This window comes from Bos indicus x Bos taurus, chromosome 8, assembly GCF_003369695.1.
Source record: "Bos indicus x Bos taurus breed Angus x Brahman F1 hybrid chromosome 8, Bos_hybrid_MaternalHap_v2.0, whole genome shotgun sequence".
NCBI lineage: Eukaryota > Metazoa > Chordata > Mammalia > Artiodactyla > Bovidae > Bos > Bos indicus x Bos taurus.
This window is the reverse complement of record NC_040083.1, coordinates 37937361-37963495: the sequence shown is the minus strand read 5'-3', so window position 1 is coordinate 37963495 and position 26135 is coordinate 37937361. Positions and strand designations below refer to the sequence as shown.

Sequence of the window (26135 nt, the reverse complement as noted above, 5' to 3'; positions counted from 1 at the left end):
AAGCCATTGATAAATAGGCCTATGCCAGTATAACAGTTTAATGCCAGTATAACGTGCCAGTATATATGCCAGTATAACAGTATAATGTGGTGTTTATCAATGGCTCATAAGCCATTGATAAATAGGCCTATGCCAGTATAACAGTGGCAATATTGTGGGTTCAAGCAGAATTTTCCTCTGTACGTTAATGTTTGGGAGCAGTTGCAGCAGCAGTTTGGGACCCTTCTGCTGGATCAAATGCCCTAAGGAAGGAAAGGGTGTCACAGGAGGGACTTGTCAAAGGAGCATTCTAAGAACTGACAGTTAAGGAAAATTCAGCCTTTCTTAACGGTATGTTCTCTCATACTGTTCTTAAATGTTTTGGTCCTACGACCCCCTTAATACTCTTGAAAATTGTCTTTGTGGGTCTACCCACTGACATTTATTGATATTATATCAGGTTTTAAAACAAAAATATTGAAATACAATAATATAGTTGCCTTTCCATTAGCCTTCAGAGCAGTGATGAAATCACTCCTAGTTGTCGCCTCAGAAAACTCCATTGTGAATGACAGCAGAAAAGGCCAATAAGATTTCTGTATTATAATGAAAACAATTTTAACCTTGCCAATTCCTGGAACAAACTTTGAGAACCACTGCTCCAAAAACAATCACAGCTTAGAAATAGGGCCTTTATTTTCTGGAAGGATTTAGACAGGCGCCCTAGGGAATTAGACCAAGACCTGTGCTGCTATAGTAAACTAGACAATGACCTGCAGAATTTATAGGGGATGTCCTGGGATGCTGTGCTATTTCCAAAAAGGAACAGAATATACCAAGTAACTAAACACGAATTGCTGAGAAGGATACACTTACTTGAAAGGAAAAAACCAGAAGCTTCTGAAAAGATACTGGAACATCAATAGCCTCACAAGCTAAGGACTCACTTGAAGAGGACAGCCAAGAAAATAGAAGTGAATCTCTCTGATGAAGGGGCTAGATAAAATCAGGAAACATTTAGCAAGTAATCTAAATCCAGTGAACAATATGCTTGTTATGGTGTAAACTAAGACAAAAATATAAAGAAATCTGTACAAAAGTTTTAAATTTATAGAAAAATGCTGAGGAAGAATTTAGTATTCCTTTTAGAGGAGAACTTCCCTGGTGCCTCAGCAGTAAAGAATCTGCCTGCAATGCAAGAGACAGAGGAGATGTGGGTTCAATGCCTGGGTTGGGGAAATCCCCTGGAGAAGGAAATAGCAACCCACTCCAGTTTTCTTGCCTGGGGAATCCCATGGACAGAGGAGCCTGGTGGGCTATGGTTCCTGGGGTGACAGAGTCAGATATGACTAAGCACAAGCTACTTTTAGAAGAGATAAGATATCTCTTAATGAAGGAAAACTACTTAAAGAGAAAGTTAAGTGTATTCTGTCATGTGACAGGAAGAATAAGTTGAAATAAGCAAAGCAGGAAAAACTGAAAGTACATCAGAGGTCTCCAAAAGAGAGGAAAGGATCTCTTGATCATAAAAGTGACGATGCTAAAGTTTTGAATAATTGCTTTGCACAGATCAGTTATGAGCAGATCAGTTCTGAAACTGAAGCCAAAAAAAAAGAAAATAAATGGTATTTTCTGAATTAAATAATGGAGGGGCAGAGGATCACCAAGGTGAGAGAGTGAAAAAAAAATATATACTATCAATTATCTATTGTGGCATAATAAATAACTCCAAAAGTTAGTAGCTTAAAGCAGCAATGATTTAATATTATTTTTAAATGATACTCTGGATGGGTCGACAGTTTATCTGCTGGTTTTACCTGAGTTAACTGGTACAGAAACATTCAGCTGAAAGATGGCTGAACTGAAAGATAGTTGGGCTGGAAGATCAAGGTAGCTTCATTCACATGTCTGACATTTGGTGGTGTCCACTGGGAGCTTAGTTTCTTTCCCATGTGACCGTTATTCTCTAAAAGGTTAGGCTGGCTTCCTTTTTTGATGGTCTCAGGGTAGCAGCATAATAAGGTGAAAGGAGAAGCTGCACTGTCTCTTAAGATCTGGTTTTGGAAGTCACAGAACATTTTTACCACATTCTGCAGATTAAATCAAGTTACAGTAAGAGTCCAGATGCAAAGAGTGGGGAAATAGATAACCTCTTGATGGAAGGAAGAGTAGTCATTGCATAGGCGCATGGGAGAAATCTGTGGTCATATTTTACAACTTATAACAGAGAATGAATATAACAAAGATCCAAGCTTTTTTTTTTTTTTTTTTTTTTGAGAGTTGAAGCAATTTCTTTAATTTTATTGGAATCCAGGACACAACAAGAAAAACACCCAAAACTTCATGGAACAGAAGACTCCTCCCCAGCTCCCCCAGATCTAGAGTGGGGACAATGTGGGGTGAAGCAGCTGGGGGAGACCTTGAGCCTCAGTCCAGCCCTGTAGGCTCCAGGCCTGTGGGAACAGAGGGTAATGGCGAGGCAGGGCCCAGCCCCCACATCAGGTGAGGCTTCCTCGAAAGACTCATCCCCCTAACCCGCACTCCTGCGCAGGGGCAGGGAGCCCACAGCAGCCAGAGGTCGGGCCATGGACACATTCATGATTGAGAAGCAGCTGGAATGGAAGCAGGAGACACGATTATCTGGGCAGAATCAGTTGCGGGGTGGGGTCGGGGAGGGGGGGCGGCGGGGGAGGGTAGGAGGTGGGGCTTGGGAGGGCCCCATGGGCCAAACCCTGAGGTCACCGGAGAGGGCCCAAAGCAGCACTACTGAGTGAGGTCCTGAGTGAGTGGGTCAGTGGCTGGGCCCCTTTCTCCCGCTGCCTGCTGCCCCTCCAATACTGCTGCTGCAGGGAGGGCCCCACCTCCAGGGAAATGGGATAAGAAAGCAGCCCACCCCCAGCGGCAGACAGCCAGGGGGCAGAAACCAGGAAGGAGGGCCTGGCCAGGCTTTGACCTGTCTGCCCCAGAGGCCTGTGGGAAGAGGATGGGTCCAGAAGGGTGAGAAAGGGGCTCGACTGGTTCAGATCCAAGACTGTGCCATGCATGCTGAGTCCCGTGTTAGCAGGGGGACTGTGCTGGAGGACAGCAACTCTGGTTAGACAGGAGGCAGCAGCTTCTCGAGAAACTTCTTCACAGCTGCCATCTCCTGAGGACAGGGGCTATGCGTGACACCTGGGTACTTCTTGAACTGGACCCTGGCAGGTGTGACAATGGACCAGAGCTTCTCGGCTGTCAGGGCCCCAAACCGTACAGGAACCATGGGGTCCAGCTCCCCTCGGCACTGAAGGATGGTCAGGTCTTTGGCACTACCATTGGCTGCCTGGGGGGAGGCCCGATGCAGAGGTAGCCAACAGCTCAATGCCACAGTGCCAGCCAGAGGGTGTGAGCAGGTGAGGGCTGTGTAGAGGGACAAAGCTCCACCCTGTGAAAAGCGTCCCAGGACGATCCGATTGGCAGGGATCCCATTCTTCATCTCATGCTCAATCAAGGCCTTGATATTCTCTGTTGCTTTCTTGATGCCAGCCTCATCCTCTGGCGCATCTAAATTCAGCCCCATCAGGCCAAACCAGGAGTGCATGAGGGCAGATGTACTTGAGGTGAGGGAGCCGGATGGTGGAGAGGGCGTCAGCCCAGCTGTGCCGTGTCTCCGAGTCCATTTAAAAAAATAACCTCAGCTGTTCCCTGCTCAGCTCCAGACACAGTGGCAGCGTTGGTGAGCAGGGGCACAGACATGGTGTTACCACATATATACTGCAGGGCTCCACGACTGGGGCCTCCACTCCCTGGGGGTTTCAAGACCTCTAGGGAGATTTTCCTCTTTCTCCAGCACAGACACGTGCTCTTCCCCCGTCGGCTGACCCTGCCGGGACCCAAGCTATTTTAACAGTTTAAGGAGAGAAACCATTTACAACTTTATCTGAGTTATGAGAGATCAGTTATGCATGATTGGAAGAGCACTTAAGGAAGGTGAACAGGATACTTGATCACTGTAGACTGTGCAAAGTCCCTAGGAAATATAAAGCTTCAAGCCAAAAACTGAACTCATTGATCAGACAGAATTTCTTGCTGGAAATATTTGAGCATAAAAGAAAGATTAGGAGCAGTCAGGTTCAGAGGAACAGAAATATTAAAATTTAATATTTTAAATTCAGTGAGTTTGATAAAGTAGAGGGAAACTATAGAATATGAAAATACCTTATAAGGCAGAATTTTGTTCTGCAGAAAAAAAGCCTATGATTTTTTTATCTTTGTGATACTGAAAACGCTATTGCTGGAGAGATGAAGCAAACCACCTTTCTGAGAGAGAACTTAATAGAGGAATGAGTTTTTAAAAGATTGGTAATGCTAGTAGAAGTGACAGAATTCCAGCTGAGGTATTTAAAAATCCTAAAGGATGATGCTGTTAAAGTGCTGCATTCAATACGTGCAGATTTAGAAAACTCATCAGTGGTCACAGGACTGGAACAGTCAGTTTTCATTCCAATCACAAAGAAGAGCAATGCCAAAGAATGTTCAAACTACTGTACAGTTGCACTCATTTCACATCCTCACTAGGTTATGCTCAAAATCCTTTAAGCTCAGCTTTAGCAGTATGTGAACTGAGAACTTCCAGATGTACCAGGTGAATTTAGAAAAGGCAGAGGAACTGGAGATCAAATGGCTAATATGCATTTCTCCAGAAAAACATCTATTTCTGCTTCATTGACTATGTGAAAGCCTTTGATTATGTGGTTCACAGCAAACTGTGGAAGATTCTTACAGAGACGGGAGTACTAGACAACCTTACCTATCTCCTGAGAAACCTGTATGCAGGTCAAGAAGCAACAATTAGAACCGGAGGTGGAACAACTGACTGGTTCCAAATTGGGAAAGGAGTATGACAAGGCTGTATATTGTCACTCTACTTATTTAATGTCTATGCAGAGTTCATCATACGAAATGCCAGATCACAAGCTGGAATCAAGATTGCCAGGAAAAATATCAACAACCTCAGATATGCAGACAATACTGCTCTAATGGCAGAAAGTGAAGAGGGACTAAAGAACCTCTTTATAAGGGTGAAAGAGGAAGAGTGAAAAAACTGGCTTGAAACTCAGCATTCAAAAAGCTAACATCATGGCATCTAGTCCCATCACTTCATGGCAAATAGAAGAGGAAAAGGTGGAAGCAGTGACATTTTATTTTCTTGGGCTCCAGAATCACTGTGGACAGTGACTGCAGTCATGAAATTAAAAGATGCTTGCTCCTGAAGAAAATTTAAAACAGACCTAGACAACATATTGAAAAGCAGAGACATCACTTTGCCAGTGAAGGTCCATATAGTCAAAACTATGGTTTTTCCAGTAGTCATGTACAGATTTGAGAGTTGGAGCATAAAGAAGGCTGAGCACAGAAGAATTGATTCTTCTGAATTATGGGGCTGGAGAAGACTCTTGAGAGTTCCTTAGACTTCAAGGAGATCAAACCAGTCAATCCTAAAGGAAATCAACCCTGAATATTCATTGGAAGAACTGATGCTGAAGCTGAATATCCAACACTTTGGCCACCTGATGTAAAGAGCTGACTCATTGGGAAAGACGGAAGGCCTGGTGCTGGGAAAGATGGAAGGCAAAAGGAGAAAGGGGCTTGAGTTTGAGATGGTTAGATAGCATCACCAACTCAATCGACATGAGTTTGAGCAAGCTCTGGGAGATAGTGGAGGACAGAGAAGCCTGGCGTGCTGCAGCCCACAGAGTGGCAAAGAGCTGGACATGACTTAGTGACTGAACAGCAACAATGCTGTGAAAACCAAGTATTGTTAGAGCAACATTTTGTGGTCTCTTCCAAATTAATATACACAGTTTCATTTCTAAGATGCAGAATCCTTTAATTTCTATTATAATCAGAGACTATAAAAGTAGCAGTAGCATATCTGATGTCTCTCTCAATGAAAGGATCTTTTAAGTTTATACCTGTTAGTGATTCAGGATATCCTGTGAAATTACAAGTACTTTATGATCATTATGGAAGAGGTGTACTTAGACTGGGACCCTGATATGGTGCCAGTTAATATTCCCCTAAATTCCTCCCCTTTCACCACAGTAGATGTCTTTGTTGACTCTGGTACAAATCTCAACCCCTCTCAGGTTCACCCATCACAAGCTTACTACTAGCAGAACTTCTGTCTTCTCCTGGTTGGTTTTGACCACATTTTCCCACCACAGGGACTTCATGGGCCTAAAACTTTTCTTCTACCTTTTATTTGTGGCTCCACCTGAGGCCTAGAAGTATCTTACCTGGCCTCTACCTGAAATATATGGCTTGTTCTATGGTTATTAAACCTATAAATCCTGACCTTTCCCTTTTATCTTTAGTAATATGATTTTGCTAATTACAAATAATGCTTCTCTTAACATGTATTTTGATCTATATATACATGCAGACTTAGGGGAGGAGAAATTTCTGGGTCACAGGGTATGCATATGTTCAACTTTAACAGGCAATGCCAGTTTTCCACAGTGGGAGTGAGCACTTAAAAAATATATAAACAAAAGTATTTCAGTTAAAATTAACTTGCTGAAGATCCCTAAGCATTTTTTTTTTTTTTTTTGGTGGAAAGTAAGTATTAACTTATGATGACACTTAGTTCAAATATGTACATGTATTTTTAAAAAAGCAGAATTTGTTTCTGATTTTGTCAGGGACAATTTCTCCACCAAGTAGAACATTTTGTTTGTATAATTCATACCAGAGTGCCATTTCCTAGGATATTTCAATAAAGCTTGAATGAGTGAATTAATAGTTCTTCTCCACAGATTGATGTAATAAATCAGATGCACTCCAATACATTGGAAATTATATGGTATTTAATGGCTAAATATAAGATAGACTTATTACTCCACATAATTTTTTCTGGGGTTTACAATGTAAAGCAATACACCTTCTTCCATTAAACCTCTGGCTTATACACCAAAGCAGTTGACTGACATGCACATGGTATTGTCATATGCTATCAGAAATGGACCTGCTGTTTTCCTTATTAACCAGAAGTGATGTCAACAAACTTAGGAGAAAAAATATTTTTAAATCATCCCCCTTTATATTTAAAAACAATTAAAAGCACATACCTTGTTTTATTGTGCTTTGTAGATAATGCAGTTTTTACAAACTGAAGGTTTGTGGAAACTCTGCATTGAGCAAGTCTATGGATACCATTTTTCCAATAAAATTTGCTCCCTTTGTGTCTCTGTGTTGCATGTTGGTAATTCTCATAATATTTTGAATTTTTTATTTTTGTATTTGTTATGATGACCTGTGATAAGTGATCTTTGATGTTACTGTTATAATTGTTTTGGGGCACCACAAACCACATCCCCATATAGGATGGCAAACAGTTGATAAATGTTGTGTGTGTTCTGACTACTTCACTGTCCTCCCTTCTCTCTTCCTCTCCTTGGGCCTCCCTACTTCCTGAGACAAAACACTGTTCAAATTAGACCAATTAATAACCCTACAATGGTCTTTAAGTATTCAAGTGAAAGGAAGAACTGTGTGTCTTTTTAAATAAAATATTAGAAAAGACTAAGCTCAATGAGGAAGGCATGTCAAAAGCTAAGATAGGCCAAAAGGTAGGACTCTCAAGCAAAGTAGTTAGCCAAGTTGTGAATGTGAAGAAAAAGTTCTTGAAGGAACTTAAAAGTGCTATGCTAGTGAACACACACATGATAAAGTGAAGCAGCCTTTTTGCTGATATGGAGAAAGTTTGAGTGGTCTGGAAGGAAGATCAAACCAGCCACAATATTCCCTTAAACCAGAGCTTAATCCAGAGCAAGGCCCCAATTCTCTTCAATTCCATGAAAGCTGAGAGAGGTGAGAAAGTTACAGTAGAAAAATTTGAAGCTAGCAGAGGTTGATTCATGAGGTTTAAGGAAAGAAGTCATCTCATAAAAGTACAAAGCAAAGCAGTAAGTGCTGATGTAGAAGCTGCAGCAAGTTACTCAGATGTAGCTAAGATGAAGGTGGTTACACTAAACAAATTTTCAAGGTAGATGAAACAGCCTTACAATGGAAAATGTCATCTAGACTTTTATAGCTAATAAGCAGAAGTCAATGGCTGGCTTCAAAGCTTCAAAGGAGAGAATGACTCCCTTAGTAGGAGCTAATGTGGCTAGTAACTTGAAGTTAAAGCCAATGCTCATTTACCATGTAGAAAATCCTAGGGCCCTTAAGAATTATGCAAAATCTACTCTGCCTGTGCTGTATAAATGGAAAAAGAAAGCCTGGTTGGCAGCCCATCTGTTTACAAGATGGTTGACTAAATGTTTTAAGCCCACTGTGGAGACCTACTGCTCAGAAAACAGATTACTTTCAAAATATTGTTGTTCATGGACAATGTACCTGAGCACCCAAGGGCTCTGATCCAGGGGTACAACGAGATTAGTGTTGTTTTCATGCCTGCTGACATGACATCTGTCCTGTAGCCCATGGATGAAGGAGTCATTTTGACTTTCAAGTCTTATTATTTAAGAAATACATTTCATAAGCTATTGTGGTAATAGTTATCCTATGATGGATCTGGACAAAGTCGACTCATGGAAAGCCTTCTCAAAAAGATCAAGCATTCTAGATGCCATCAAGAACATTTGAGATTCATGGGAAGAGGTCAAACGATCAACATTAAGGGAATTTGGAAGAATTTTATTCCACCCCTCATGGATGACTTTGAGAGGTTTAAGACTTCAGTGGAAGAAGGAACTGCAGGTGTAGTGTTGGGAAATAGTAAAGGAACTAGAATTAGAAGTGGAGCCTGAAGATGTCGGTGAATTGCTGTAACCTCATGATGAAACTTGAATGGATAAGGAGTCACTTCTTACAGATGAACAAAGAAAGTGGGTTGTTGAGATGGAATCTACTCTGGAGAAAGGTGCTGTGAAGATTGTTAAAATGACAACAAAGGATTTATATTAGTACATAAACTTAGTTGGTAAAGCAGTGGTAGCATTTGTGAGGATTGACTCTAATTTTGGAAGAAGTTCTACTGCGGGTAAAATGCTATCAAAGAGGCTTGCATGCTACAGAGAAATTATTTGTGAAAGGAAGAATCATTTGATGTGACAAAGTTTATTGTTGTCTTATATAAAGGAATTGCCACAGCCACCCCAACCTTCAGCACTCACCACTCTGATCGGTCAGTAGCCATCAACACTGAGGCAAGACCTTCTACCAGTAAAAAATTTACAACTTACTAAAGGCTCAGATGATGGGTAGCATTTTTTAGCAATAAAGTATTTTTAAATTAGAGTCTGTACATTTTAAAGACATAATGACATCGCATACTTAATAGACTACAGTATAGTGTAAACATAACTTTTATATACACTAGGAAACCAAAAAATTCATTTGACTCACTTTATTGCAGGCTCTGGAACAGTCCCCACATTTTCTCCAAGGTATGCCTGTATATTGTTTGCCTGCAACTAAAAAGGGTTTGAAATATCAGTATATATAGGGCTGAGATATAATATGGTTGAGAAAGCTTAAAAAAATTAAACTAACATAATTATTGTAATGGAGTATTACCTTTCATAGTGAGTTACTGACAACCCTGATAAAACTACCCAAGTAAAGGAAACAAAAAAAGAAAACTCCTTCAGTTACAGAGATTCTTAAGGGTCAATAGAAAAAGTAGCTTGGTCTCCTTTTCATTTGTTTTTCCCTTCATGTTTTCCTCTTTCTAATCAACAAAAAATTTCGTTCAATAGGAAGGGGAAGGTTCAGAAGTTTTACCCTTTGTTTAGCAAGTTAAATCAACCTGGAAAGTCCATTTGTCAAAATGGGTAAGAAAATTGCTATAACAAATACACAAAAATTAGAAAAATATATAAAAATTAACATACTAAATATTTGAAAATCTTTAAATTTTAAATGTCACATATAAAATGCATAAACCAAACCATAAGTGTACAGCTTGATGAATTATACAATTATTATCATCCAGGTTAAAAAACAGAACATAAGCAGCACCCCAGAGGTTCCTTTCCCCTCCCCAATTGTTCCATCCCTTTCTTCTCAAAGGTAACCATTATTTTGACTTCTAACACCATAGAATAGTTTTATCTACTTTTAAATGTTATAGAAACACATTTAAAACTAGATGGATGCTTAAAAGTAGAATACATGCTGGAGTAACACAGCATGTATTCTTCTGGGTCTGGCTTCTTTCACTTACCATTTTATTTGTGAGATTTAGCCATTCTGTTATGGGTAGCAATAATTCATTTATTTTTATTGCTGGATAGTTTTCCATTGTAGAACTGTACTGACATTTACATCTCTACTTAACTGCTAATAGATTTTTGGGTCCCTGCTTGAGCCTCATGGGTAATGCTATAAAACTTTCTGTGTATGTGTTTGATGCATGAAAGTGAAAGTGAAGTCGCTCAGTCGTGTCTGACTCTTTGTGACCCAATGAACTGTAGCCTACCAGGCTCCTCCGTCCATGGGATCCTCCAGGCAAGAATACTGGAGTGGGTTGCCATTTCCTTCTCCAGGGGATCTTCCCAACCCAGGGATCGAACCCAGGTCTCCTGCGTTGCAGGCAGACGCTTTACCCTCTTGAGCCACCAGGGAAGCCTATATTTCTACTGGTGTTTCTGTTCCCCCACACTGTCACCAGTGTTTGTCAGTTTTTATTTTTAGCCATTTCTGTAGATGCATGTTGGTATCTCACTGGCTTTATTGTGTGTTCCATGAGAGGAAGGCCACTTCTGTCCTATTCATAGCTGTATCATTATCCAAAGCCTGTACAAATAACATAAAACAGTACAAACAGCAATAATAACAATAATACATAATAAAAAGGATTGATTGAAACTGACAACTATATATACTGAGTTTGCAACTTCGGTTTAGGTATGTAGTTTTATTTTTATTTGGAAAAATAAATATTTTTTTATTGTGTTATGATTAGATGTCATAAAATAAGTTCCAATGTTTTCCTTGATGTGAGAGAAAACATAAACTACCTCATTTGTTCCCCCAGTCCCCCACCTTATGAAACACACACAGAACTGGAGGCCTAGGGAAAAAAATGACATATCACCCCCAAACTTTAATTTTATTCAAATATTTAAAAGGAAAATTAAATATTTTAAGTGGTAATTTTAGGTGTCTTTTATTAAGACATAATGGTATCCAACCTGATTGAATATTTAGCTTATACAGAGGTTTGACTCACTTCAGTGTCTATCCCCACATCCTTGGTCACCATATTCTTTTTGGCCATTGCGACTCAGACTGAAAAGCTTTGTTAATGATAAGAAATTAGTGAGGTGTTTCAGTTGGGTGGAATCATGATCCAGTTTTTATTTCAGGAGGATAATTTTGACTTGCAGTACAGAAGATGGGTTGCAGGGGTACGGGATGGGTGGAGAATGCATTGGAAGTAGGGAGATCATTAGGAGACTTCTTTAATAATCCTCATAAGAGATAAATTGATCTGAGCTTCAGAACACAGGACACAGAGAACAGCTACCAAGATTTCTAATTTTGTTAGGTACTCACTATCATAGTCACTAACACTTTAAAAAATCATCTAAACATCTAGTATTGGTTGGTTTGTATTGTACCTATATAAGTAACAGACATGTATGTGATAATGATAAATAGAAACATTAATGAGTATTAGTTATTTAATACTTTATATTTTCAAAGGTCGAATGGACTTAAATATATTTAAAATTAGACTATATTATTTAGTAGTGTATCAATTTATCAATTTGCTGCATTATACATATTTAAAAAATTTACTAGTATTGTCTCTGAGGTGAACAGTAGTTTACATAACATAAGCTTCAAAGAAAATCTATGTTTCCATCATACAAACTCCATCTTATTACAACTGGCATTTTTAATTTCACCCAAATAAATTAACCTACTATATGGCTAAAATTTTAATTTTCATTATAATTTACAATAGAGGTATTTCAGTATAAGAAAGACACAACAAACCTCCCAGGATCGCATCTGGAGAATGGCTTGTATTCTGCCAGCTTCGGAGTCGGGAGGGAAAGCAAGCCTGGCAGAGGTACCCATTCCATTCCCAGTTTGCTCAGTATCTGGTGATTGGAAGACACTCTGCAACAAGAGAAAAAAAAAAAAAAAAGACACAACATTGTCTTCTGTGACATGAATCCAGTTGATTTTCTAGTAGGCTGAATTCAGTTTCCAAAACTAAAGCGCTTAATATTAATAGATTCAATGCTTTTCAGCTTTTGAAGTATTTTGACATTGTACATCACCTTCTTTAATGTTCAAAAATTCTCAAAATTAGCAAAGCTGGTATGTCACCCTCATTTTTCAGATTAAAAAAAAGCAGTCTTGATTTACTGTGTTCAACAAATGTTATTTGTGGAATATTACCTGTCTTCAAATTGTGAACGGACTGGAATTCAGGTTTCCAGACTTTTAATTTGGTGTACTAGGTTCCTAGTCCAATGCAGTATATGGCTTCCAAGGACCCCGGTGTTTAGTAGCTGTTTCCTAATCTCAGTTCAGTTTTCATATCTGTAACAAGGAGATAATACCTATTCACTGCAGGATTATAAAGATTAATTTTGTTAATATATGTGAAGCTCTTTAAACAAATATCAAGTTCACAGTAAGCCCTAAATGACTGTTATTGTTTTAGCATATACAATTGACTTGTAAGGAAGGTTGTGGTCCTCATAGTATACACAGTTGGAGAAATCCCAGTTGAGTTTACATGTTAGGGAAGTTCAGACGTGTACCTATGTGGGTAATGGAGCCTAAACCTTGTTTCAAATTTAATGACTAAAGAAACGTGGTGACCCAATAATCCCATTAGCTTTACTTAATGACCCATATTTCACCTGCCTTTGCAGTGCTCCTTCCGGTGAGAAAAAAACTTCCAGGGTGCGGTAAATGCACCTGTTCAGATATTTTAAAAAGCAAAAATCAGTGGATTGCAGTAGAAAACACAGCATATAAGACAGCCCAAGTGTGCTCAGAAGTGTAAGGTTCCGCCCAATCTTAGCCGGACGTTAGGAGAAACGCCACAGGGGACCCAGCTGGAGTCTCTACAGGAAGTTAAAAAAAAAAAAAAATTGTTCAGCTTTGCAAAACACCTGGTACTCAGCCATCTGTCTTTGGTAGTGCAAACGCTTAATTAAGGTCTGTGTGGTTCTTCCGCACATCTTGTAAGGCAGAGGTACAGCTCAGGAGTAACAAGTTGTATGTAGCAAGCTAGTTTAACTACTTTCTGAGGGGTCCGGAGGCACTTGAACTTCCTGTTACAATTCAGGCCATACTGCTGTCATCCTATGTTTCTGAGTGACCTCCATTCCTAATTCCTATTGGGGTCACCTCGGGACTCTTCAACTCAAGAGCACACCTGCGCCGGGTGGGACTTGTTCCGCGCAGGTGACTGAATTACGGGACAGTTTGACTCCTCTCGGCTAATAACAAGCTTCTTGCTTGAGTTACTTGTTAAGGGGTTGGCAGGCAGACACCTTTAGCCTACTTGGGACCTCCCATGTCGGTCTAGAGGCTCAGAAGTCTCAGCCATAAAACCCTGTCATTGCTGCCCAGCAGCAAGCCGAAACATCCTAGCCAGGCTCCTCTGGGCATTGCAAGGCCCCACCCATGGCAACGCCACTCTGACGTCTGCGCGCCGGGGACCGCCATAGGCCCGCGGCGGAGCCCTGGGCGACGTGTGGCGCGTGGACTTCATCAGGTCCAACCCTGCAGGAACCCGGTACGCGCTCCCAGGCAAGGTTTTGTGCACCTGTCTCTTCCTTCTGCTCAAGTATCTTCCCCTTCTGGGCAAAAGAGGACATGTTCCTTTCCCGAAAACACGAAGCGCGGCGGCGAGCGAACCTAGCCTAAGAACTGTGCGAAAGATTAAGCCGAAGCAAGAAGGTGCTTGGCACCTTTAAGCTGTTTGGAAGTTCACGTGACCCACCAAGTGCCGGGCCCCAGCGGTCACGTGACGACGCGCGCGCCCTCGCGCAGGGAGAGCCGGCTGGCCCCGTGCGCGCGCCTTCGCCGCTGCCTCCCAGCCCTGGACGGGAGGGTGAGGAGCGGCGGAGTGATCGGGCGACTGGGGTCGGGTGCGCGTGCGCAGCGAACAGCTGTCACCCAGTGCGGAACAAGTCTTCCAAATTTCCCAAATCTCCCTGGGCCGGAGGCCACCGTTTTCCTTCTCATCTTCCTCCTCGGGGTCGTGTCCTCGCCCCCGCCCGCGCGCCAGGTAACCGCTTTTCCGGAGTCCGGGGGATGGGGCCGGTGGGGGGAGGGGCCCGGGCGGTCTTCCCGGTACTGTCCCGCTCCGCGCGGGGCAGCAGGGGGTGCCGGCGTCTGGCAGAGCGGAGACGCCGGGCCGGAGACGCTCGGTCCGCGGACGCCGTGGCTGTCACGCTGGCGAGAGAGTGGCCAGCCATGGTCGCAGGGCTGGGAAGCGGGAGCCAGTGACAGCCTGCTCCGGCCCTCGCGGGGGTTCGGTCCCCGGGCTAGCCGTTCTCCCGGGGACCGGAGTCGGGGTCGCGCTCGGTGGAGCAGAGGAGCGCGCGGTGGTTCGGGAATGCCGACTCCTTACCTTTCCCCTTCCAGCCCGGTCTGCGGCGGACTCCGGGGAGGCCGGGCCTGGCGCGCCCCTCGGGGCCATTTCTTCCCTGGGACTGTCTCGACCCGCGACGTGAGGGTGAAGGCTCCTCTCCAGACCACCCCACCGTAGGCAGCTTACCCCTCTCCTGGGTTCGTCCTTAGCCCCTGTGGCTGTCCTTTTGGTTTTTCCGGTGTGGGGCCATTTCCTCCTGCAGTGCTTCTTGCCGTGATGCGGTGTAGACAGTGGGTGCTTAATATAAGTCGGATCGGGTCGCGTGGAATGCTAGGCATGGCACGTGGCGAGGGGTGGGAATGTGAAGAAAGGAGCCAGGTAGGCTGGGGCTCCCGGCTCGAGCTTGGGGTTTTCCTCTGGGCTAAGCCAATGAAACCAGCAGGGCTCGATTCGGATGCTTTCCGGGTGAACTCGGAGCCAGTCTTCCCTTGAGCTGCAACCACGCACGTCTGCACGGTCTGGCTTGGTTGTGGGCGATGCCTGGGAGGTTTTTTGTCTGGTTCCTCCCCCCTAGAGAAGAGGGGACAAACTTTTTTTTTTTTTAAAGCAGTTGGCAAATTACCCTGCGGGATGATTTATCAACCGCTGCTTCGTAAGTATAGGTTAAAAGTTGCAATCGTTCCACCCTTACCCTCGTTGAAGTTTCTTGGTAGGGTCGGTTCACCTACGTTCAGACCAAACTTTGCTCCATTTCACCCACTTGAATTTGCAGTATTTTTTTTTTTTTTTTAAATCTCAGGAAACTCAGCTTCGCTGTTTCTTTGACAACAGTTACCAATATTCTACTTTCAAAATGTGGTTGAAAATAAGTGTCTTTAAATCTTAAAGATCCATTTTTACTTCGTAGCACTCAGTTCTTTTTGATCTTTAGTCACGTTTTCCCACCTTTCTAGTCCTTTCCCAAACCCCCAGGCTTTGTTTTGGAATGTATTTCATGGTAATTCGGGTTTTTAAGGCCCTCTTTCTTCCAATTTAAGGTGCTGTGAAAAGTTTGCACATTAGAGCACCCTCACGAACTTGACAGTACAATTTAAATAGTAGAGTTGTTTCATTTTATTAGCAGACTATAATCTGTTGCTTTTGTAAAGTTAAAAACGTATTTTAAACATTGCACGTGCACAGATACAACAGGTACAGTCCATTGCTGTCAGTCACATTCCGTGAGAATGCAGATTTCAAGAGACTGGGAACAGGTACTTAATTTCTTAGACTTTTCAATTTAAGGACGAAAATCTGTTATATTGAGTTCTCTTCTGGACATCTTAATCACCCAGGAGTAAGTTAAGTGTTCCTGGGGCACAGTCTGAATTCTTTGCATTTCTCATTGTTTTCTAATTGCTTGTTGACTGACTTTTCTATTGTAGTAGAAAGGTATAGTCTGAGCACAGGTTTTGTGTGTGATTGAATGTATTTTCTTTGTTTTGTTTCCAGCAGTTTGCCATAGTGCCCCAGGTGCTCCAGATACCCTCTTTCTTAATAAAAGCTTTATTGAGATATAATTCACATACTGTGAAATCCACCTATTTAAAAATGGATTTTTCCCCATGGTTTTAGTATATGCGTCGAATTGAGCAACCATTAGCACAGTCCATTTTAGACCTTTTTTTTTTTAATCACCTCAGAATTCGTTTCCAATTAGTTATTGTCCATTTCTTCCAAATCCAGTCTCCACCCCAGCCCCTAGGCAGTGACTTGTCTGTTTTGTGTCTTAATGACTTGCCTATTCTGGACTTTACATATAAATGTTAGCATATAATACTTGGTCTTTTGTGGCTAGAATTTTTTCACTTAGCCTAATATTTTCAAAGTTCATCCATGTTATAGCATGTTTCAATAGTTTATTCATTTTTATGGCTAATATTCCATTGTATGGATATGTCACATTTTGTCTGTTCATTGGTTTATGGACATTTGGGTTGTTTCTACATTTTGTCTGTTATAAATAATGCTGTGAACATCCACGAACTGGTTTTTGTATGGATGCATTTTTTAAAAATTTTGTTATTTTACTTGGAATTGCTGGACTAAACATTTTCTCTTGAATGAGTGAATGAGCAAGTAGGGATAGGAGTATTGAGAGATGCTTCCTCCAAGGCTTTGAGGGTCCTGTTTTGGCTCTTTCCTGTTCTACCAAGCAAAGACCACTTCTTAGAGGCAGAATTCTCTGTGTGTGGCATTGTCCTGAGTTTAGTGCTATGTTTTTCTTGTGTGGATGTCATCAAGATCGTCCCTTTCTGTTAGCCCAGTGTTTTTTGTGTATGTAATAGTCATAATGATTATTTCCTTGATACTGATGTATTTATTGTATGTTTATTAGAGATATAAAATATGTATATTCCATGCTCTTTAAACTCAGTGTCTGATGCAGTGCTTTCAATCTTTTGAAGTTTGTATTTTCTCTTTTTGGTAATATGAATACTTAATGCTTCTCTCCCTGCCTTCATTTCTTTTCTTTTCTATAGACCCAAGCCTTTTTTATTTCTATATGAGTTTCCTGGGAGCTGTGACATAGTTAAAGTCACTGTATTTTCCTTATTTTTACCAATCCAGAAGGTTTTATGGAGCCTAAAGGATACATTTAAAATATTGGATTATTATCTTTTTCTCCTTGCAGCTTCACCCACCTCTCCACTCCCCAAGATAACCCTTTATACCGTTTGGGAGAGGATGCTGGTCCTTTTAAGTCCACACTTGCAGGGCCTAATCCTTTCCCTACCTGAGTAATTGGGACAGTTACTTTGAGAAGTCTGTCTACTTTGCTTCTCTTTCAGTGGCCTCACATGTTCTTTCCCCAAGGATCAAGTTCTCTCAGCCCTAACCAGGCTTTGCCCAGCCAGTCTCCTCCCTCTCCACAGTTCCTTGGCTGGTTGGGGCTCATGTTCCCTCTGCTTCCACTACTACTGTAACAGCCTGTGTTCTTTGTCTTCTTAATTACAACTTATCCTTCAGATAGCTCAGCTCAGTTATCCCTTTAAATTAGTCTTTTTTCAATCCCATACCAGTCATAGTCGTGTTCTGTAATCTCATTTATAGACTTAAACAGTTACACCATCAGTTGTGTATCACTCTTTACTTTCTGTCCCCATGTATGTACAGAAAAAGTTGCACGTGAAATATTGAAAGTGGTTACTTCCAGGCAATGGGAATATGGTTAATTTGTCTTCTTTGTGTATATGTGCATCTTTGGATTTTTCTCCTGTGTATCACTAGGACCTTTATGAATAGAAAAAACCAAATCCATATTTTTAAGAAAATCTGTTCTCTAATAAACCATGTTTATTATTAGACTTTAGAGGAAAAAGAAAAATCATCAGTAATTGCCATTTTAACTTTTTTTTTGATAACCTCGATGAGATTTTACTATAGCTTTTCAACATAGAGCTTTTATTACATTTTGATTCTTTCTATATTTAGGGACATTTAGGGATTGGTGAGGTTGCCTAGGGATGATCTTCCCTAGAAGATTGAAATTAAACTGATTCTTATGAATAGAATCTAGCATCTGTTTGAATAGGAGAGCTAAGTTTGTGTTAAAATAACTCATTTCCCCTTTTTCCCCTGAGAAATGCCCTTAATTATACATTTGTATGTTCCATAGTAGTTTTTCCTTGAAGAATTGCTTATTATTTGTGCCATTTGCCTTATTTTTGCTGGATGGTTTATTTTGCCTAGGAGTGGGTACTTGTCTTCAATAGATAACCTGTATTATGTGCCATGCACTGTGTTAGATAATGGGCATATTGTAAACACAGTAGAAAAATGATTCCTTACTAATTCATTTGGGCTCCAAAATCACTGCAGATGGTGACTGCAGCCATGAAATTAAAAGACGTTTACTCCTTGGAAGAAAAGTTATGAGCGACCTAGATAGCATATTGAAAAGCAGAGACATTACTTTGCCAACAAAGGTCCGTCTAGTCAAGGCTATGGTTTTTCCAGTGGTCATGTACGGATGTGAGAGTTGGACTGTGAAGAAAGCTGAGCACCGAAGAATTGATGCTTTTGAACTGTGGTGTTGGAGAAGACTCTTGAGAGTCCCTTGGACTGCAAGGAGATCCAACCAGTCCATTCTGAAGGAGGTCAGCCCTGGGATTTCTTTGGAAGGAATGATGCTAAAGCTGAAACTCCAGTACTTTGGTCACCTCATGCAAAGAGTTGGCTCATTGGAAAAGACTCTGCTGCTGGGAGGGATTGGGGGCAGGAGGAGAAGGGGACGACAGAGGATGAGATGGCTGGATGGCATCACTGACTGGATGGACGTGAGTCTGAGTGAACTCCGGGAGATGGTGATGGACAGGGAGGCCTGGCGTGCTGCGATTCATGGGGTTGCAAAGAGTTGGACACGACTGAGTGACTGAACTGACTAATTCATGAAAGAGGATTATTTTGGATGTGACTCTTTAAAAGTTACGTTGTTGCTCTATGTTTTCAGATATACAGTGGCTTCAACTCCTGTGGTTTTTATGAATTGGTCTTCCATATAAACTTTAAAACATTTTAAATTTAATTTTTGCTTTATATTGGATGAACTTGGGCAAACACTGGGAGATAGTGAGGGACAAGGAGGCCTGGCGTGCTTGGAGTCCATGGGGTCACAAAGAGTTGGACACGACTTACTGATTGACAACAACAATAAATATTTGATTTACAATGTTGTGCTAGTTTCAGGTGTATAGCAAAGTGATTCAGTTACATATATTTATTCTTTTTCAGATTATTTTCACATGTAGGTTATTACAGACTGTTGAGTAGAGTTCTGTGTGCTATACAGTCATATTCGTATGTGCTCCATTGTGTCCGACTCTTTGCAACTCTGTGTACTGTAGCCCACCAGGCCCCTCTGTCCATTGAATTCTCCAGTCAAGAATACTGGAGTGGGTTGCATTTCCTACTCGAGTGGAACTTCCTGACCCAGGGATGGAACCCATGTCTCTTATGTCTTCTGCATCGGTAGGCAGATTGTTTACCACTGTGCCACCCGGGAGGCCCTTAAGTCCTTGTTGATTAGATAGTTGATGTATAATAGTGCATGTATGTTAATCCGAACCTCTTAGTTTCTGCGTCCCCGCCCCCGCTCCACTTTTCACCTTTATAAGTTTGTTTTCTAAGGCTATGAGTCTATTTCTGTGAGTCTTTAAAGTAAAATATATTCTAGATTCTTCTAGTTTGTATTATAAGTTACTGTGGGAAAATAAGGAGCAGAATAATGTATCCTCAAATCCCTTTTGTTGATGACTTTATTTTTGTATATTTCTGTCCAGTTTTAGTTGTTAATTTGGCATCTCTACTTGTTAACAACAGGCCAAACTGTGATCAGTGATCTTTTCTCTCAGCTCTGCTCCTCTGAGTTTTTCATCCTTCTCACCACATTTTAGCAGTTAACTTGGGAAACCTGAGAGTTATCCCAGACACCTCATGGCTTACTCCTTGCTTTTTTTTTTTTCCTCAGTCCTTGCTTTTGTACCATCACCAAACCTTGTCACTTCTGCTTAGATCTTCTAGAGTCTATCTGGTACCATTTCTGTATTCACTCCAGCTCCCTTGATATCTCTTCTCTACTCAGTAATCTTTTAAAATGCAAACTGTATCATTCTAATGACCCTCAGGACATTTAAAATTCCTGCATTATCTCTTCCTACTCCAAGCTCCTCCCTAAGCCTTATTTAGATGGTTCTGCCTTTCAACCCACTAGCTTTTCATTTCCCCATTCTATACAGACCTTTGCTGGAAGTGCCATTTTGTTATTTTAAAGGTTTAATTAATTAAGCAGTTTGGCTCTGGTGAGTGTGTGTTGCTGCACGTGGGCTTCCTCTGGTTGCTGAGGGTGGGGGCTTCTGTTCGTTGTGGTTGTGTGTGCTTCTCGTTGGGGGGGCTTCTCGTAGGCGCGCGGGTTTCAGTAGTCGAGGTGCAGTCTTAGTTGCCCTGCAGCATGGGGGAATCTTTCCAGACTAGGATTGAACTGATGTCTCTTGCATTGCAAGGCAGATTCTTATCTGCTGCACCACCAGGGAAGTCCCTGATTGTGCCATTTTCTGCCAGGCAGATTTTTCCTTCCCGCTTCCTTTCCGAGTACATCTTTCTGGTCTGCTTGAGTGCAGTTTCTTAGACAATCCTGACCAGTCACCCTACCTCTTCCTCAATCTAAATCAGCTTCCCTAATGACAAGCAATCTTAATTTACTTAACTTTTTCCTTCCATAACATTTAGCAGTATATAATTTTATATTTATGCAATTATTTGATAATTTGTTTATAAACTGAAAGAATTCTACAAGGGCAGGGACCAGGTATTTTTATTTCACTTATATCACACCAGCGCTTTGTTGTCTCACAGGCATTATAGTACAGGTGCTCAGTAAACCTTTGTTATACAAATTAATGGTATTTACATACATGACAAAATTCAGGAAATTAAAATCAGGCACACGGTAGGAAATATGTTTTACGCATCCTGACCCCCTCCCCACGTGTAAAACTGAAACAGGAATTCCACAGAACAGTACTTTGCCACCTGTACTGTACTCTGATATTTTCTGTTGTTCTGTTTCACATGTTATAAAAAGACTGATAGATACCATCTACTAGCTCAGGTAGGCCTGCTGACTGCAGTTTGAATTGCAGAAATTTAAGGCAATCCTAGGGAAATGCTTCATTTCCATTAGCCCCTCCCCACCTTTTAAACACAATTAAGTATTTTCTCCGTCTTGTCTGATGAAGTATAGCTTTAAATACGACCTCCCAACCCCCTCCGCACATTTAAAATTAGCTATTGCTGAAAGCTAGTTTTTCTTAGACGTTCTGGCCTCCCTCATTCTCAGAGGAGGGTTGCTTAAGGTCAGATTGAGAACAATCTACACCTGACTTATTTAGGTCTTCTCTTCCGAGTTTTTTCTGGGCCACTAATAGCCAGCACTCTTTCACCCTGCTTCCCTGAGCTCATTAGAGGTGTGTTTTAAGGCTGGCCGCTCATCAATTTTGTTTTCTGAATTTCTCACAAACCAACAAAAAAAGATTACAGAAACGAAAACACAGGGATCAAGGCAAACCAGTAAGTATTTGTGAACGTATGAATTAAGGAGCCTGGCTGGGCACCCGTGTCGCATTCAGCTTATCACTCCTGCTGATTCCTAGGGCTGTGATTCTCGTTTGCTCACTTTTCAAAACCGTGTGGAAAAGGCTTGGTGCTGTTTAGCCCCACCATGAAATGTTGATCTCCACTCTCTTTTGCCAACTACATATTGGAAATAACCTAAGTGCCAAGCACAGGGATATTTTAACTGAACTCTATGCTGTGACAGAACTTTTGGGGGATTTCATATTCCTGTTCTCATTTTCAGCATTGCAGGTTCAGGAATCTGAACTTTTCCCAGTGATCCAGAGTATGTCAGGCATTGGAGGACTAAAGTCCTCAGTGTCACTCCCTTATCAAACTCACAAGAACCAGAACTCAAACCCAAGGCATACATGTTCTTTGTTCTTCAGGGCTCTTTCTGGAAAGTCTGGCCTGTGGGAAACACATATTTGATGACAGGCAGGTCCTGAAGGTGGATGTTGCAAGGAGGCATCATCTGGATGGGGTATTTTCTACCTGCTGGGCTTCTCTTGACCCTTAGAAGTACTCACTTCTGAACATTCTTCCTGCAGATCCATTTTTCCTGTTGAAGGATGTTAAAGAAGAAAGCAAATTCCTTCACTTTGGCTCTCTTTTTATCTCCATCTTTTAACTCCTTTTTTCCACTAGACATTTAACTTCTAGTCCTGAGGACATCCCTTTGTTTCTCTGATTGGATGTCAGTCTCATTGCTTTGATTCTGTTTAGGGAGTCCATCAGGTACTCAGCAAGGTCACAAGCATCCCTTTGACTGGTACTGTTGAGGCTTATTTTTTTTCCCCTGCTGGTAGCATATCTCATTCATTTTGCTTTTATTTAATTTTCAAAAGGAAGCCTTATCTAAAATTTGGTCACTTTACTGAGAACTGTCAGCCTACAACATTCAGGCAGCTCTCATTTAGCAGGAAGAATCAGGCTCTGAGATAGGGAAATTCATTTTTCATGCCTTTTTGATAACTTTATTTGTTTTTTTATTTAAAATTATTATTTATACTCATGTCTAAAGAAATATTTATTATTTTAATAATAATGCAATGCAAGATATACAACAGTGTATAAAATTAAGAAGGTATAAATGGGTAAAATGTACATATTCTCACCTTTGGCCATCAGATAGGCAGTTTCTTTTTTTGGTTAACCATCGTTAAAACTGTTTCTTTTAGGGCTTTCTTTTAGACATAGTCTATATATTCTTTATAAGATACTCTATACAACCATATATAGATATTCTATATATATAGATCGATCTATAGATATAAATATAGATAAGATATTCTATACAACATTATATACTATACAACCTGGGAAGCCACGGCTCAGTAGATAAAGGATCTACCTGCAGTGCAGAAGACGAAGGAGATGCAGGTTCGATCCCTGGGTCAGGAAGATCCCCTGGAGGAGGGCTTGGCAACCCGCTACAGTATTCTTGCCTGGGAAATCCCATGGACAGAGGACCTGGTGGGTTACAGTCCATGGGGTTACAGAGAGTCAGACACAACTTAGCGACTAAATAATACAAGCATATATGCATATGTATATCTTTTAATACAAATGGTAGGATCTATACTTATTTTTCTTTTCATTTAACTGTGTACCTTGGATGTGACCATCCCCTCCCACCTGGTTTTATTAAGATATGATTGACATAGAGCACTGTATAAATTTAAGGTGTACAGCATAATGATTTGACTTAACATACATCATGAAACAATTACAACTGTAAGTTTAGTGAACATCCGTCATTTCATATTGATACAACATTAAAGAGATAGAAAAAGAATTTTCCCTGTGGTGTGACTCTTAGAATTTACTCTCTTATCAACTTTCTTATAGAATGTATATCAGTGTTAATTATCTTTATCATGTTGTATGTAATATCCCTAGTACTTATTTATCTTGTAACTGGAAACTTGTACCTTTTGACTATTTTCATCTAATTTCCCCTATCCATCCCCTTGGGAGAGATTTTAAAAACATGAATGTATATGTTATTGTTCAGTTGCCTGCTGCTGCTGCTAAGTCGCTTCAGTCGTGTCTGACTCCGTGCAACCCCATAGACAGCAGCCCACCAGGCTCCCCCGTCCCTGGGTTTCTCCAGGCAAGAACACTGGAGTGGGTTGCCATTTCCTTCTCCAATGCATGAAAGTGAAAAGTGAAAGTGAAGTTGCTCAGTTGTGTCCGACTCTTTGGGACCCCATAGACTGCAGCACACCAGGCCTCCCTGTTCCTCACCATCTCCTAAAGTTTGCCCAAGTTCATGTCCATTGCATTGGTGATTCCATCCAGCCATCTCATCCTCTGATGCCCTCTTGTCCTTCTGCCCTCAATCTTTCCCAGCATCAGGAACTTTTCCAGTGAGTTGGCTGTTGGCATCAGATGACCAAAATACTGGAGCTTCAGCTTCAGCATCAGTCCTTCCAGTGAGAGTATTCAGTGTTGATTTCCTTTAAGATTTACTGGTTTGATCTCCTTGCTGTCCAAGGGACTCTTAGAAGTCTTCTCCAGCTCTGCAGTTCGAAGACATCAATTCTTTGGTGTTCTGTCTTTATGGTCTAGCTCTCACAAACGTACGTGACCACTGGGAATACCACAGCCTTGACTATATGGACCTTTGTTGGCAGAGTAATGTTTCTGCGTTTCAACACACTGTCTGGGTTTGTCATGGCTTTCCTGCTAAGAAGCAATTGTCTTCTGATTTCATGGCTACAGTCACCATCTGTGATGATTTTAGAGCCCAAGAAGAAGAAATCTGTCACTACTTCCACCTTTTCTCCTTCTATGAATATGTATAGAGCTTCTTTTTCAAAATGATTATACAATATTGCATTGTATAATGATAATTGTATATATGATAATTTATTTAACCAGTGCAGTATTGAAAGTCATTTAGGTTCTTATACAATGATCTATTTATGTACCATTACCTCCGTTTAAAAAAAAAAAACTTATTTGTTTGACTGTGTTGGGTCTTAGTTACATCATGCAGGATCTTTCCTTGTGGTGCATGAACTCTAGATGTGGCTTGCAGGCTTAATTACCCTTTGGCATGTGGGATCTTAATTCCCGGAGCAAGGATTGAACTTGTGTCCCCTCCATTACAAGGCAGATTCTTAACCACTGGACCACCAGGGAAGTCCCACATCAATGTTTTAATTGTCATAGCTTTATAATATGTATATATATAAAAGTCAGATTTTACAGAACATTTTTAAAAATTAATTTTATTTCTTTATTTATGGCTGCACTGGTCTTTGTTGCTGCTCAGACTTTTCTCTAGTTTTGACAAGTGGGGCTGTTCTCTGACTGAGGTGCTCAGGGTTCTCATTGTGGTGGCTTCTCTTGTGTAAGAATTGATGCTTTTGAATTTTGTTGCTGGAGAAGGCTCTTGAGCGTCCCTTGGACTTCAAGGAGATCAGACCAGTTAGTCCTAAAGGAAATCAACCCTGAATATTCATTGGAAGAACTGATGCTGAAGCTGAATATCCAACACTTTGGCCACCTGATGTGAAGAGCTGACTCATTGGGAAAGACCCTGGTGCTGGGAAAGATGGAAGGCAAAAGGAGAAGAGGGCGGCAGAGGATGAGAGGGTTGGATAGCATCCCTAAGTCAATGGACATGAGTTTGAGCAAACTCTGGGAGATAGTGAAGGACAGGGAAGTCTGGCGTGTTGCAGCCCATGCAGTGGCAAAGAGTTGGACATGATTTAGCCATTAAACAACAAAATTACCCATTTTAGCCTTGTGTCTTAAGGATTTTAAAGCTTATCCCCCCCACCCCCTGCATTGCGATCAGGAACAGTTTAAGTAACATTGGGTTATGTTTCTTAAAAATTGAGCATAATTCTGTGAAAACATCTGGGCTTGGTGTTGCAGATTTATTCTTAATTTAGTGGGCTTTGTTTGTTTGTTTTTGTGGTAGCAGGAGAGCTGAGTAAAGACATCAGTTATGTTTCAGGTCTGAGTCTGGGGTAGACTAAATGTGCAATCATTGTACCTACTTGCTGTTGGGTTTTAGGATAGGGATTTTTATTTCTGAGCCTTAGTCTCACAATTTCACAGAAAACTTTAAAGAATGGAAATGAGATACTGTATGTAAAAAGCACAGTAAAGAACCAAAAAATGCAGGGCTTTTTTGATTTTTCCTTTTAAAGGTTCATTTTAATAAGACAGTTGTATTTTAAGAGTTGTCAGTGAGCATAGTTCTCGGTCTCATACTGTTGAGAAGCAGATAGACTGCCTCCCCTGAAAGACCAGGCAAATGGAGAAAGACTGGGTACATGGAGACATTTGTTTTGCTGTTAAACAACAAAAATTATGAGTCCAACAACCAAAGGTGGCCCAGCTGAAGTTCTTTTTTTGTGAACATTAATGAAGGTTTGGCCTTATTTATTTATTAAGCCATATTTTATAATCAGTAAGAAGCATTGGGTAG

General features: G+C 41.1%; 1 protein-coding gene, 1 non-coding gene and 1 pseudogene across 5 annotated transcripts in view; 2 read left to right on the top strand and 1 right to left on the bottom strand.

The window, feature by feature from the left end:
- Window positions 1-1296: 1296 nt before the first annotated feature.
- Window positions 1297-13923, bottom strand: LOC113897044 (annotated as a pseudogene). The gene is made up of 6 exons (XR_003512221.1): window positions 13763-13923; window positions 12853-13055; window positions 12379-12522; window positions 11968-12093; window positions 9367-9434; window positions 1297-3838 (listed from the first exon to the last, which is right to left on the bottom strand). The product of XR_003512221.1 is annotated as an acyl-protein thioesterase 2-like (transcript).
- On the top strand, window positions 11965-12104 carry LOC113897957. The gene has a single exon (XR_003512470.1). It is a non-coding gene; the product is annotated as a small nucleolar RNA SNORA7 (small nucleolar RNA).
- Window positions 13924-14026: 103 nt separating the features above from the next.
- KDM4C (lysine demethylase 4C) overlaps window positions 14027-26135 on the top strand; it is a 409790-nt gene continuing 397681 nt past the window's right edge. Inside the window, exons 1-2 of one of the 3 annotated variants that reach the window (XM_027549309.1) lie at window positions 14068-14227; window positions 14587-14730. The gene's annotated coding sequence lies outside the window, so the exon portion shown is untranslated. Of the gene's footprint in view, window positions 14228-14586; window positions 14731-26135 lie in introns of all 3 variants that reach the window. The other 2 variants (XM_027549308.1, XM_027549310.1) reach the window with 2 other exon arrangements.